The sequence below is a fragment of the Ceratotherium simum genome, chromosome 5, assembly GCF_057802395.1.
Source record: "Ceratotherium simum simum isolate JZ-2026a chromosome 5, ASM5780239v1, whole genome shotgun sequence".
In the NCBI taxonomy this organism is placed as follows: Eukaryota; Metazoa; Chordata; class Mammalia; order Perissodactyla; family Rhinocerotidae; genus Ceratotherium; species Ceratotherium simum.
In genome coordinates, this window is record NC_141904.1 from 67,825,468 (window position 1) to 67,839,773 (window position 14,306).

A 14,306-nucleotide genomic window follows, 5' to 3' on the forward strand; every position below is an offset into this window, starting at 1 on the left:
TCATTTTAGAATCTGTATCTCAAGTCTGAGGCTTTAAGCCCAATGATTCATAGGAGGTACCTATGGTATATCAAGCACTCGTCAATATTTTCAAGATTCATTAAGCAAAGAATGATATGAAAATGAATAAAATAAAGAAATAAAACCATGAATGTTCAGAGAAAACTTTAAGCAGAAGGCATAGATTTGAAACTAAGAGAATCCAAGCAGACTCAATGGCCATTAAAAAAAGTAATAATGATAACTCTAGCTGTTGACAGTTTCACGTTTAGTTAAGAAAATTGAAATGCTGCAGAAAAACGTTCAATTGCTTTCTAATTTGGAATGAACTTATAGTACTAACAAAGCCAAAAGAGAGTATTTTGTGTGCAATGGCATATCTTTATTTTAAAAAAAAAAAGCCTAGTGTTTTATCTTTACATTATAAGAAATATAAGGATATCTTCGTATCTTTCTAAAAGGGATATTTCACTCTTCTGCACTAACAATATTAAACACAATTTCATAAAAGGAGACAAATTATCCACATCTTTACTATCTTTTTATCTTTCTAAATACAGCATCTTTTTATTTGCCATTTTATCAACAAGAACCCCCTAATATCTGACACTACCATACTTCTGAATTAAAGTTATTTATGCTCATGCCAATGACTTGCTACTGTAAGATCCTGACATCTTTTGAATTAAAAAGTGACTAAAAAAGGTTCAACGTTGTTTTACATTTACGACTCTTTGAAAACCAGTAGTTCATCCATATAGAGAAAGCCATCTATTAAACAGAATGTGTCACTAGCATCAACAGCCTACACCTGGCACACGCTAAATAGTCAACAAATGTAGGATGCCATTCTCATTATTTGCAACCATGCCAGGAAATAGGGTTTTATTCCAACCATTAGTTTGGTTTTACAGCAACTAAAAAGCACAAAGTATGAAAGAGGAGACTATCACACAATTAATATTCTGAGTTCACTTTCACTAGTAAATCTTAAATCATTACCTAAAACTGCCTTGTCATCATTTTAACATCCGTGTCTTTTCCCATGTGTTCAGATAGGTCCAAATTGAGTCACTCTACCCAATCCTCTTCCGCCGCTGGCTCCCCTTTAAATGTCTCCTCTGGAACTGCAGATACTGTGACAGCCACTGGAAGCTAGCTGATGCATAAGGTTGTCACATCCATGAGCTGGGTTCAACTAGTGCAATGTTCTAATAGACTGAGCCTTGACAGTGAAAGAAAAGGATGTGGTGCTCCTCTAGAGAGAGGGCTGAAATGGAGGGTCCCACCACATCACAAGAGCCGTTCCCCGCAGGTCTTTATTGGAAAAGGCACTGGGCTAGGAGTGAGAACCCCGGGATTTTCATCTCAGTTCTTTTTATACCATAACGATTCAAGTCAACACCTCCTACCCTTGATCTTCTAGAAAACTGAACTCTGAGATACTTTCCAGATTTAAAATTCTGCAAGCCTTTGAGTCTTTCTTTAAACCAGATTGCTCAATTAAATTTATGTTTAAAAAAAACACAAGAGCCCTTTTAACTGACTTTATGGGGGGAAATGGATTTAACTTGAATGGCAACTGTAAAACAGGAAGAGTTATTTTTATTTTTTCAACAAATATCAAATAGACGGGAAGCCAAAGTTAATTTTATCTTGTGAGAGGTGGGTTGCTGGAGATCACAAACTGAGTGGGGTATTATTACAAGGTGCAACTGCATACAAAGGCTGAAGCTGACATCTATAAGTAAGGGCTGCCTAGGACCCAAGTGAGCTTTTTCTAATAACATTTTCAAAACAAATAATTCTGAAATGATTAATGTGGCCAAGATCACTTCACCAATCCCTTTACGGACATCTTTTTCCCACTGCCTGTCCTCCATCCTCAATCCTGAATCTTCTTAACAAATTAGAATAAAGCACATTGAATGATCTCCCCATCATCTATGACTGGCTTCAGGACCTGAAGTCATTTTGCTAATCCCAGCAGATTTATATCCAACACCTGATGAAACACACACGTACACAAACAAATTAGTCCATCATCTATATGTTCCACCTATCTCGAGGACAGAAAAAAAAATCAAAAGGCTAGTCCCTTTACTATGACATCTCTCCATATACGTAAAGAAATAGAGCCAGAATGCAGGGTGAAAAACTCACAAAGAGGAAGAAGGCATAAAAGGAAAAATGTACTTATGCAAATACTAAAGAGATCTATAAAACTGCAATCTGAGAATTTTCTTATTAAGCTAAGCTTCTTAGTATAGAAATCCCCAAAACTCTCCAACCGGGCAGCTAATTGAGAGTTAAGAAGAGCCAAAAAGACTTCCCTCTTTTTCTCATTCATCATAGGCAGTATAGAAACCCTTGCTCAATATGATAATGTGACTTTTGTCAATGCATGTTCAAATCAGATAGAGGATTGGCTGGTGATGATGTCATACCCATGGGTTAATCCTCAGTGAATGCAGTTTTAATATCATATGCATCAACACATAATTTACATAACAAAGTATTATATTAAGTATAACAATAAATGAGCTGTGCAGATAAAAGCAGCTATTAGAGAAAGGCTATGTGCCACTGAAAAGGAAGTGGGGGGACGAAGCAAAGACTTTTTTTTTTTTAACTAAATGGAACTAGGTCATCAAACAATACACATCTCTAAAAAGAGCAAAAAATGAATATTGAAATTCAAGTGACCTAAAACATTCTAGTACTAGAAATATGGAAAGGTTGCCTCCAATGGAAAATATTCAATAATCAAGCAGAGATATTTGTAGGTGTTTTTGTGTGTTGGGGAAGAAGTAAAAAAATTAAAGTCATTCAAAAATCAGTAAATTGGCAGCCACTGCTTTTCTGGGAAGGGCAACTTTCCTATCTTTTAACAGGGAAAATTGGCCAAGGCAAATCATGACTTAAAACCTTATAATAAATTTTAAAGTGTCAAAGGGTAGTTAGGATGGTACAGAGGGTAGAGAGCAAAGTCATGCAAAGCAGAACAATGAGACAGAAGAACTGAGGAAGGAAACCTTGAAATAGAGCTTTCAGCTGTGAGAATATTGATCAAGAAACGTCCACACTTACGAAGAAAGCTTTTTGCACAAATGAGCAATGCCAACTCCCACGGTCAGTTTGGGAGGACATAAGTCATCGTTAGTCATAATGAGTCTGAAAACTGCTCACACGCTGCCTTATTAAGAGCTGTGTTTCCAATCCAAAGGAAGTATTGGGCTTGCACACTGATTTATGACTACAAACTTGGCAGAAATGCTTCTCACTGTAAAACCCACTGTGAGCTGTTGAAGAATTCTTCAAGTCATACATCTGTTATCAAATGACTGAGTGGAAAACACTCATTATATTGTGAAATGGATGTTCCTAAATTATTTTAGCCCCTTTTTTTTTTAAATCAGGCCCTGCCTGAACTGGGCTCAGACACACAGACGAACTGTCTTCACCTCCTCACCCCTCAGAGAGTGGTCTGGAGGGGGCCAGTGTGATCAGAAAGCTAAGCCATCAACGTGGGAAAGTTTGGGTGTCTGAGTCTGCAGGTGGGGGGCTTCGGGTTGTTGTGGACAATCCCTGTACCAAGGATATTAGAGAAAGAACCAGACTAAGGCTTCCAACACACCCATCCCCACACACCGGGATCACTTATCACATCACATCAACCTTGCTCCTCTTGGAGGGAGGGCCATTGAAATGTTAAAGAGGAAAAGAGTAGAGGGACACAGAGGCTTCACGGGAGGGGTGTCCTTAAATCTTGGTGGGGCATGGGCACATGGGTAGGTCTCAGTGAGTCCATGAACCTGTGCATACACATCTTGCTGGGGAGTTGATTCAAAGCTTGGCTAAGGCTCTCAGAGGGCTCCTTGGCGCCCCTAAATCAGTTAAATGATACCGATTCAGGAGAAAAACGCACCAGTGGCACCGTGTCTGGCCTGGGCTGCCTCCCTAGAAGCGGGATACCAGTCTTTCCACTTCCCATCCTCCCCAAGGATGAGCTCATGGCTTAGGGTTAAAGATGCCCTCCCTTCCAGGAGTGGATTGACATGGCAAATGATGCAAGAGAAGGTCTGAAAAAGAGGGGAAGAAATGTAGACACGCCGGCTTGGTGGACAAATCCGAGGTACCTAACTTGGGAAGAGACGGAACTTGCAGACCCACTCCAGTTCTCCACTACGGCGGGAAGCTTTGCGCTCCCAGCTGGAAGACGCGTCCCGGACGCACGCGGCGTTCTTCCAGCAAGAGCCTTGCAACCAGGGGTTCAGGTGTAGGCTAACCTGCTCCCTCCCGCCGGCTCCTACAAGGATCCTGGCTCAGACCCGAGGGATGAAGCTCCAAAGCCGGCTTCTCCAAAACAAGAGCTCGCCCTCCCCCTCCTCATACCAATCCATCAAGTGGCCTCTCCCGCATCCAGGGCAGACACGAACCCCGAAGTTGGAAGCGGCTGCTGCCCCTCTCCAGCCACACATCCTCACTTCGAAGCGCGGCATCCAACTTCGGGGTGCACGCCAACTACGGCACAGGAAGTCACTCCCGCACTCCAGAGGGCCGGGATGAGGGGGGCTGTCCTGAGTCAAATCGGTATCCGCCCGAAAGGCAGCTGCTGCCCACGAGACAGACTGAGCACCGGGTCAAGACCACCCCAACCCCATCTTCCCGTCCCCTCCTTTCCCCTTGCAACCCTTCTTACTCGACTACAGCCGGCAGCCAAGTCGGACCCGCAGCCTCCAGGGCAAGGCACCGATCTCCGCACCGGAGCGGGGGGACGCTCACCGTGCCGCCTCCCCGCGGGCGCCCTGGGAGTGGCCCATCACCTCCGCAGACTCTCTGTGAAAGGAAGTTCCCACGTCTCTCCAAAGACAAGCCCGAAACTGCTGCAGGAGAAGCAGCATCTGCCGAAGCGGCCGCTGCGACTCCACTCTAGGCGTCCGTGTCCGTGCGCCCCGTCCAAGGCTGCGCGCAGCTAGCAGTGCCGAGCCGAGCCGGGCGAGCGCGCCGGCCGGGGGGGGCCGGGCCCGCCGCGGGCCGCGCTGATTGGCCGGGCGGGCCGGCTGCCCCTGCCCCCGCCCCCGCCCGCCCGGTGGTCCACGTGGGCCGGCCCTCTCCCCGCCCCGCACTCGTGCTCGGTCAGCGCGCCCCCGCCGCTCGGCTCCCGGCGCCTCTCTTGAGCGCCGCGCTGTGGCCACCGCTCCGCAGGTGCTGGGGAAAGGTATCCTTTCTGAATACCTGAGAGCCACGTTGAGCCCCGCATGGAGGAGAGGAACTTGGGGTTTACTCTCAATCGAAAACAATCCCCACCCACAGCGAATCCGTCCGAGGACCCAAAGCAGTTTGCAAACAGGCTTTCTTAGCCGCCCTGAGCGTAGCAGACGCATAACTAATCCAGCTTCTTATGTAACTTGCTTACATGGGAGAGGAGGAAAATCCGTACGTATGTCAATAACTGAATACTTTCTTATTTTAAAAATTATAAAAGTACTGCCTAAACTTCTTTGACTTGCACCTCAGGCCAAACCCTCTTCGCCTCTCCCTCCCCCAAGTGAAGTAACACTAATAATCGTGACACTTAAATAGTATTCATTTTACAGAGAATACCTCATGTGATCTCCTATAGATAAGAAAACTGAGGCACAGAGAGGTTAAATAATTTACTGAAGATTACAATTAATCGGTGGTAACTGGGTGTAATTTGAACCCAGAAGTTTGGTTGCAGAATCCATGCTCTTTGATATTCAAAGTGTAGTCTGGAAGAGGCTTCCCCTGAGAACTTGTTAGGAATGCAGACTTGCAGAACCCACCAGGGAATCGGAATCTCATTTTAACAAGATCCCCAGGTGGTTAGTATATGCATAAAGTTAAAGACGCATTGCTCTATACCACTATGCTGTTCACTGTCATTGGCTTGTCTTATAATCTTCTGGTCCTTTTACTCTGCATTGATATAAAATTATGCATCATCCCGCCAGTTGCACTCCAAAGTATATTTGCCCTTCTCTGAACCTACTGCTTGAACTAATCTTTGGCAGGTCTCCTGTCTCTGTTCCCCACATCTTTGTTCTATATGCACTTACCCCATACCATATTATTTTGTGTATCATTTAACATTTTCAATCCTTTGCTCTTTTATTATCAAAATTGGGGCTCTGCAGCCAAAGACAGTTGTGTTCCCAAGTTGTCACCAGTCTAAGAGAGAATCAAGCATCAGAGACAGAGGCTTGATCTTTGAGCTGTCCCTCAGTACTGAGATTCTATGAAGGACAGGGCAGATCCAAGGAAAACCTGAAACTACATGCAAGGAGATGCCAGAGCTCTCTCCTGACGCCATTCATTCGTTCACTGAATGAAATTGAGGGCCTCCTCTGTGTCAGGCACTGTAACAGGTGCTGGTATATACAGAAGTAAAACAGTAAAAATTCCTTCTCCCGTGGACCTTAACTTCCAGTGAGGAGAGACAGGCAATAAGTGAAGTACAGAGTAGGGTAGAAGGTGTTACAGAGAGAAAGAAAGTGCAGAAAGGGACATGAGAGCTGGGAGGCTGTGATTTTAAACGTAGCAGTCAGGCAGTTCTCACCAAGAAGGTAACAGTTCAACAAAGACTTGCAAGAGCTAAGGGAGCAAGTTATTTAGAAGAACTCCACGTGTGTTCACTCACCAAATGTTTATTGATTCTACGCTATGGTTCTGGCATGGGTCTGTGCGTTTACTTAAACCCTGCTGTTTTTCATGTCTCCAAGTTTCCCTGGACTGAAGTTTTCTTGTCCTGGTGGGGGAAAAAAAATGTAAGCAATTTTGTGTGGCTCAACCTAATACCATATTCTCCCATCCTGGATGTTCAGTATTTCTAGGGGTTTCATTGTGTCCCTGAAATTCATATGTTGACATCCTAGCCTCCAATACCTTGGAATGTGACCTTATTTGTAGATAGAGTCTTTACAGAGATAATCAAGTTAAAATGGAGTCCTTACAGTAAGCCCTAATCCAACGTGACTAGTGTCCTTATAAAAAGGGGAAATTTGGAGACAGACATACAGGGAGAACACCCTGTGAAGATGAAGGCAGAAATCGAGGTGATGCTTCTATAAGGCAAGGAATGCCGAAGATTGCAGACAAACTAGCAGAAGAGAAGAGAGGCATGGAATAGATTCTCTCTCTCAGCCCTCAGAGGAACCAACCTTACCAATTTCTTGATCTCAGATGTCCAGCCTCCAGAACTGTGAGACAATAAATTTCTGTTGTTTAGTTTGTGGCACTTTGTTACGGCAGCCCTAGCAAACTAATAAAAGTATGTTTCTATGGTAAAATGGTACAGATAAGCGACTCATCTACAAATTTCCAATGGCCTGATGTCTTTTGTGCAATAGCAAGAATTGAGATTTACTAACCAAATCACCACAAGAAAAGGCAAATTATTAGGGAAAAAAAGGCTAAGTGAGCCCCAATTATTCAATTATTTCTTCATCATCTATTTATCAAATACCTGCTATGTGCCAGGCTCTGGGATATGGTGACAGACAAAGGCAGATGTGGTTCCTGCTGTCATGTGACTTGTGTGTATTGTTATGGGGAGAATTGACACTAAACAAATCAACAAATATATGAACAAGGTAATTTCAGAGCAGAATAAGTGCTTAAAAGAAAATAAAATAAGGCTAGAAGATTAAAAGAATGGGGTATGAGTTTAATTTAGGTTGGCTGGCCAGGGAAGGGCCGTAGGAGGTGATGACATTTGAGCCAAGACCTCAATGACAAAAAGCCATCCAGGCCAGGATCTGGCAAAAATTGTTCCAGGCAGAGATAACAATTCCTCTTGTAAGAAAATATCCTTGCCATTCATTATATAACACCCTTCCTTTCTCCCTTTGCCACCGATTTTGCATCTTTTGAGGTTGTGCAAAATCAATCAATGTCTGTTTCATAAAAATGGGGTCAAATTTATCTTCTTATGTAAGAACCTGTGAAAGTCGTGCCAACAGGGTTTTTGCGCACACACACTCACAAAACACCTCTTGACGTGCCTCCGTATTTGTAAGTAGTGAGGCCACGTGACTTGGACATTGTGTTTATTTTCCTCATTTGTATAACATCCAGAAACACTACTGGGTATGTCCTGGTGCTTAATCAATACGCTGATGGCTGACTGTGCCTGCGAAGGAACATTGCAACTCTCCTAGGACTATTTATAAAATCCTCTTTGTATCAAGTGAAGCTTCAGTTTTAAAATTTTTGCAATGTTCATGTACTTTGAATATAATTTTTACTTAGGAGACCAATAAGAATAATAGTTAACATTAATTGGGAGCTTGTGTGTGGCTGACTATGCTAAGTGCTTCCCATGGATTATTATCCTCATAACCCTACAAGGTAAATTCTCTTATTTATAACATCCGTTTCACAGATCAGCAAAGTGGGGCTCAAAAGAGGTTAAATAATATGCCCACTATTGAACCCACTATTAAATGGCAGATTTATGCCTCGAGCCGGTCTCTTTAGCTGCGAGGCTTATGCTGGGGTGGGTGAGCAGAAAGCAAAAAGCATTTGTCTATTCCTTTGCATTTGTCTTTGAAATTTTCAAAGCACTGTTTTCTAACTTTTTTAAATTTACGCCAGCCCTCTAGCTTTCAAGTTCACTTTTCTAGCCAGCTATTTGCTCTGCTTTCCCTTGCTTCAAACTGGGAACTACAAGAACTTTGATAAATGAAACAACTGATATATTTTTTGTTTTCAGCCTATCTGTTTTTCAGCATCCTCTGAGGAAATGTGAGTGAAGCTTCTTAGAGCTCAGCCTACTTTGACATACATCTGTATCTCAGACATTGACAGCTCCCCAACACAAAGGGGGTCCCTGCCCTCACTCAAATCATAGAGAACATCATGCCCCCTGCCAGACCAAATGCTGTGCGCCATGCACCATGCCAGCTCTGGACCTCTTTACACAGATACTAATAGATCCTCCTGCCTGAGAGTGAACAACTAAAAAGGGCTTCAGCTGGTCGTTTAGAATCACTTTCTATTCTCGTGGCTTCCCCACAGTCCTGGTCAGGGAGAAAGCCCAGGGAACTTGCAATGGTGAAAAGATGTGAGGTATCCCTCATTGGATCCCGGATTCCCCCGCCTCACTTAGGAAGTGGGCAGCCGTTTTAGCTGTTAAATGACTTCCTGCCTGGGATGGCTTGGTCAGGCTTGCTTTAAACTTCTGAAACTCAGACGAGGTGTCTGGCCACGCGCTTTGGAAGGCTCAGGTGGGTCTCACTATCCTTCCCTTTGCTGACCACAACTGCTTCAATAATTTATGCCCCTGGAAAAGAACAGCACTTCAGGGCAAATTAGCATAAGCAGGATTTATGAAACCACAGCGGGAGGGCATTTTTAGAGATCACACAAGATCTGTTGCATGGAACAATTCAAGCTAGTTCCAAGCAGGACCAGCCTCAGGAAGAATCATCAAAGAAATAATGTTCCTTTTGGTGCCCTTTCTTCTTCCCATTCCTTCCAGCCAACATCTCCCAATGTGGTCATTTTGCCCCCAGCTACACAGAAGACTGCGATTGTCATTCATTCATTCACTCTTTCATTGATTCTTTTATTAATTCATTTAAAAATTTTGTTTGTCGAAGAGGTATTTGTACATCCATGTTCATAGTAGCGTTACGCACAATAGCCAAAAGGTAGAAACAACCCAAGTGTCCATGAATGGATAAACAAAATATGGTCTAGACATACAATGTAATATTATCCAGCCTTTAAAAAGAAGGAAATTCTGACACACACTACAAGGATGAACCTTGAAGGCATTATGCTAAATGAAATAAGCCAGTCACAAAAAGACAAATACTGTATAATTCCTCTTATATGAGGTACCTAGAGCAGCCAAATTCATAGAGACAGAAACTAGAATGGTGGTTGCCAGAAGATGGCGGGGAGGGAAGGATAGGGAGTTAGTGTTTAACAGGTACAGAGTTTCAGTTTCACAAGATGAAAAGTTTGGGAGACAGATGGTGGTGATGGTTCCACAACAACATGAATGTACTTAATGCCACTGAACTGTACTCTTAAAAATGGTTAAGATGGCAAATTTTATGTTACACCTATTTTGCCACAATTAAAACATTTTTTAAAAACTAGCGAAAATTCTTCTAGATCAATCTAAAATGGCAAAATTTTAAAGCTTAAAATGCGAGTTGTGATTCAATTTGTATCACAACTTACCAGACTTAGACTAAACATATTTTCATGTAGACAAAAATTTGTTTCAATTTTGTGTGTGGGTGCTAGATATTGTACTTGGCACTTGAGATGCAGTTGTAAAAGGTATTCATAATACTGACCTCAAAGAACTTAACAAAACTATACCACATGACCTGGATGGAATCCTTTATTCAGTTCATACTTTCTTCCTCCAATAAGAATTTATTTGGTGCCTACCATGTGCCAGGCTCTCTGCCACCTACTAGGATACATTGGTGAACAAGATAGACACATTCAGTTCTCACAGGGCTGCCAGTCTACAGGGGAAAAAGATAATAAACAAGAAATTATTGTTTCTCTAACCTCTCTGCTCCATCAAAATTTACTGGTTCTTACCTTCTAGACTCTAACACGTGACCTTCTGAAGTCTACTAATAATATCCATATATAAAGCTTCTGACTGTGATCCCTCCCATATTTGTAACATATATGTGCGGTAACACAAGAAATAATATATTAACCCAGTTTTTTCCAAAATGTGGTTTGCATCCCACAGATGGTTTGGAAAATAATTTTAGCTGAATCACAGAAGGATTATTTTAATAGTTGTCATTTATTTTAATGTATATTAGGAAAAAAAGTTAAACAAGAACATCGAACTTGTGGTTTCATGCATATTGTTACTTAGAATGAGGCTAAATTAAAAGGTGATTCCAATTAAAGAAAAATATATGATAATAATAATAATTTAGGCATATGGCAAAATTGGGAAGGTAAGGCCCAAAAAACTCAGAAAGGAGGCTGACATTTGTGAAAACAGGAGTGACTTATTGGCAGAAATGCTTGACCAGTGATAGGCTGATAAGAATGATATTCTGAGGAAATACAGGGTTTATAGTCACTTTCATATCCCACCATTGGCTTAGCCTGGCTCCATTGTTAATGTTCTCTTCTCTTTCTAACTCTGCAACTCTTGGAGGCAGCCACCCCACATTACATTGAGTGATGACTTGTACTGAGAATCTCTTCCTTCCCCATTTGCCAACTCAGCTTCTTCTGAAAAGACTTAGTCTAGATGAGGAAGATGGTTGAATATCTCTGGAACTTGGGTTCTGAGTGTGCTGAGTTTGTATCATGCACGTTGATATTGTGGAAAACTAAGGGTGCAAACAGTAACCACACTTCCGGTCCTTACCTGCCCTACTTAGTCCCCTAGACTTCTAGTGCAAAGTTTTGGAGAAAGCAGAAAAACAAGCATTGGGTTTTATTCCAACTTTCTTTTCATCTACCCTATTTTGATATAGGCAACAAAAACCACATGCTGCTTGACTTTTATTTTTAGACTTGAGTCTTTTGCCTCTACCTTGAAACATTATTTAGTAAAAGGTCATGAATGTTAAAGTAGGATTTAAGAGGCTTCACTTGGATATCTGACATTTGGAATACTCTTGATCAGGGACTTATCCACCAGGAAAGCCAATCTATCAGTCTGACCTCAAATCCCATAGATTTCAAGCAAGTTGCAGTACTAGACATTTGCCTGCCTGCCAAACATCCCCTTCTGAGAAAGCAGACTAGCCAGAACCGTTGATGGCAAGTAACAGAAACTCAACACAAACTGACATAGGCAAAAAGGGCAGCTATCCGTTTATATAACTGAGATGCTCTAGGAGTGTAATTGGATACTGGTACTCAAGGAAGGGCATGAATGTGTAGGTATGTCTTCCCCATCTCTTGGCTTTGTTTTTTCGTATGGATTGGCCTCATTCTTTCTTACCAAAAGGAGGCTTTTTCCAAAAGGAAAGGAAGATGTCCTTCAACAGCTCCAAGCCATGTGACCCCTAATGCAACAAGAATTCTCCTCTGGCTTCAAATTAAAGAAATCTGGCCCAGCTTGTTTCACAAGCCCACATCCATGCCCAGGTTGGGCAGAGGAGGTGAGTGGCAGTCCCACCCTAATCACACAGTTATAAATTCCTCCAAAAGAAGGAGTGTTAGACAATGATAACTAACATCCATTGCAGGAGACTTGCCCCACCCACTGCCCTGATTGACCAACCCATGTGACAACAGCTAATTAGATTAGTCTGGGCTTCTAAGCCAAGAACTGTCCATCTATCCAATACTTCTGACTCGTGTGGCCTGGCTGGAAAAGTGGCATGGGCCAATCAGACCTTTCCCCCTGGAATTTGAAAATGGCAGCCCAAGAGACGGAGCCATTTAGTTGGGGCAGTTGAAATCAATGACGTGACCGACAATTATTGGCAATGTGCAATTGAAGTGATGAAGAAGCCGGCCTACAGACACTAGAGATCAACGCAGAGAGAAGCACTGACTCTGAGACCACATCACCTCTGAAAGAGAGAGAGAGGGAGTTGCTGACTCAGTTTACTGGGAGTTCCACTGCCTGGAAATTTTGTGATATGAGTAGAGTATCTAGGTAAGAAACAGCTAACACATTTAGTGCTTTTACTCACACTATCTCATTTCCTCATTGTAGTAACTCTATGAGAAAGTCTTTATTCTCTCCATTTTACAGATGTAAAGCTGAGGTTCAGAGAACCTATCTGATCTTCCTCAATGTGATTTTTCAAGCTAGAAATTCTCTAAGTCGAGAACACTTTCCATATACTCCAAGTTGCCTCAGAACCTTGAGTAGCAGAGAAAGATCTGGGCTGGAGACACGGATTTGGAAATCATCTAATTAGACTCTTAGAGATACTCATTAAAGCTATGGAAGGGAACGAGGCTGCCAAGTGAAGGAACGTAGCCAGGGAATAAGTGTGATAGCCCTCATCTCGGGCACTCACTCTGTGCGGGGCTCTGCACACTATGTACTCTATCAGCAAAAGAGAGATTGAGGTGCAACTAGTAGAGATAACCGGGATCATGCTTCTAGGTGCCATAAAATGAAAGAGACTTCAAACAGTTTGTTTTCCAACACTTGGTAATTGTCCTGCCACGCTTTTGTTGCATCCTCCTCACATTGTTTCCAGTCTGAAAAATTCAAGAGAATCTCCCTTCTACATGTGAATTTCTAAAACAAACCTTGCAAATTAGCACAGGCCTTTAGGGCCAGGCTGAAAAGAAGGAGGCGGAGAACATCAAGGAGTAGGTGTCAGGTTGAATATGGTGACCCCGAAGGCGACACTTTCACCCAGTCTTGATAAACAAGGTTCCACACTGAGTTGATTTTGCCCCTGGCGAATTCAGAACATTCTAATATTGTAATAAGGTTTTTAACAGCAGCAAATAAAAAGTAAAGTATGATTCATCATGTCAGCACTTTATTTTTGTAAGGTTATTAGCACACACCAACATAAACTTTAAGGAATAAATAAATGTGCTGGGATGATTTTTAAAATATTCCCTTGTACTTCCTTTTACGCCATGACCCTTCTTTCCATCCTCAGCCACAGCAAAATTGAGCAGCTAGACAGTAGGCTTACAACCCTAGGGAAAAATACACCGAAGCAAAACTCGGAGAACAAAGAGACAAAGCCAAGGCTTATGAGCTTCAAAAGAGGCCGCTGAAACCCATGCCAGAGATAACGGTTTTGAAAGAGTTTCTGAGTCCCAGAAGCCAGGTTTTTGACTATGAAAAAGCCACAGCATACCCTGAACATTATATTGGGGAAGAATAGCCTCCCCTCTAGCTTTCAGGTGAGGTACAGACTCCATAAGCTGGATGGAAGAGAAGACAGATGGAAAAGAAGCAAGATAGGGGTGAGTGTTACCTAGAGAGACCACCGTGGACAGCTCTCTCTGAGTTGTGTAAGACCAACAACACAAGTCTGACCTAGGATGGAAATGCACAGGGCTTCTCAATCTTGGCATTATTGACACTGGCTGGATAATCCTTTGTTGTGGGGGCTGCGTGTGCACTGTAGGATGTTTAGCAGCATCCCTGGCCTCTACCCACTAGATGCCAGTAGTACCTCTAATTTGTGACAGCCAAAAATAACTCCAGACATTGCCAACTATCCACTGGGGGTGGGGTGGAGAGAAGGCAAAATTGCCCCCAACTAAGAACCAATGAGATAAAATGAGAGAGAGAGAGAGAGAGAGAGAATTACACACACATACACACATGTATCTTTCTAATAAAA

At 42.6% G+C, this 14,306-nt stretch overlaps 1 protein-coding gene across 1 annotated transcript in view; it reads right to left on the bottom strand.

The window, feature by feature from the left end:
* The window catches only part of TAFA4 (TAFA chemokine like family member 4), a 166,380-nt gene extending 161,426 nt beyond the window's left edge, over positions 1–4,954 (bottom strand). Inside the window, exon 1 of the mRNA XM_087431308.1 lies at positions 4,703–4,954. The gene's annotated coding sequence lies outside the window, so the exon portion shown is untranslated. The remainder of the gene's footprint in view (positions 1–4,702) is intronic.
* Positions 4,955–14,306: the final 9,352 nt, after the last annotated feature.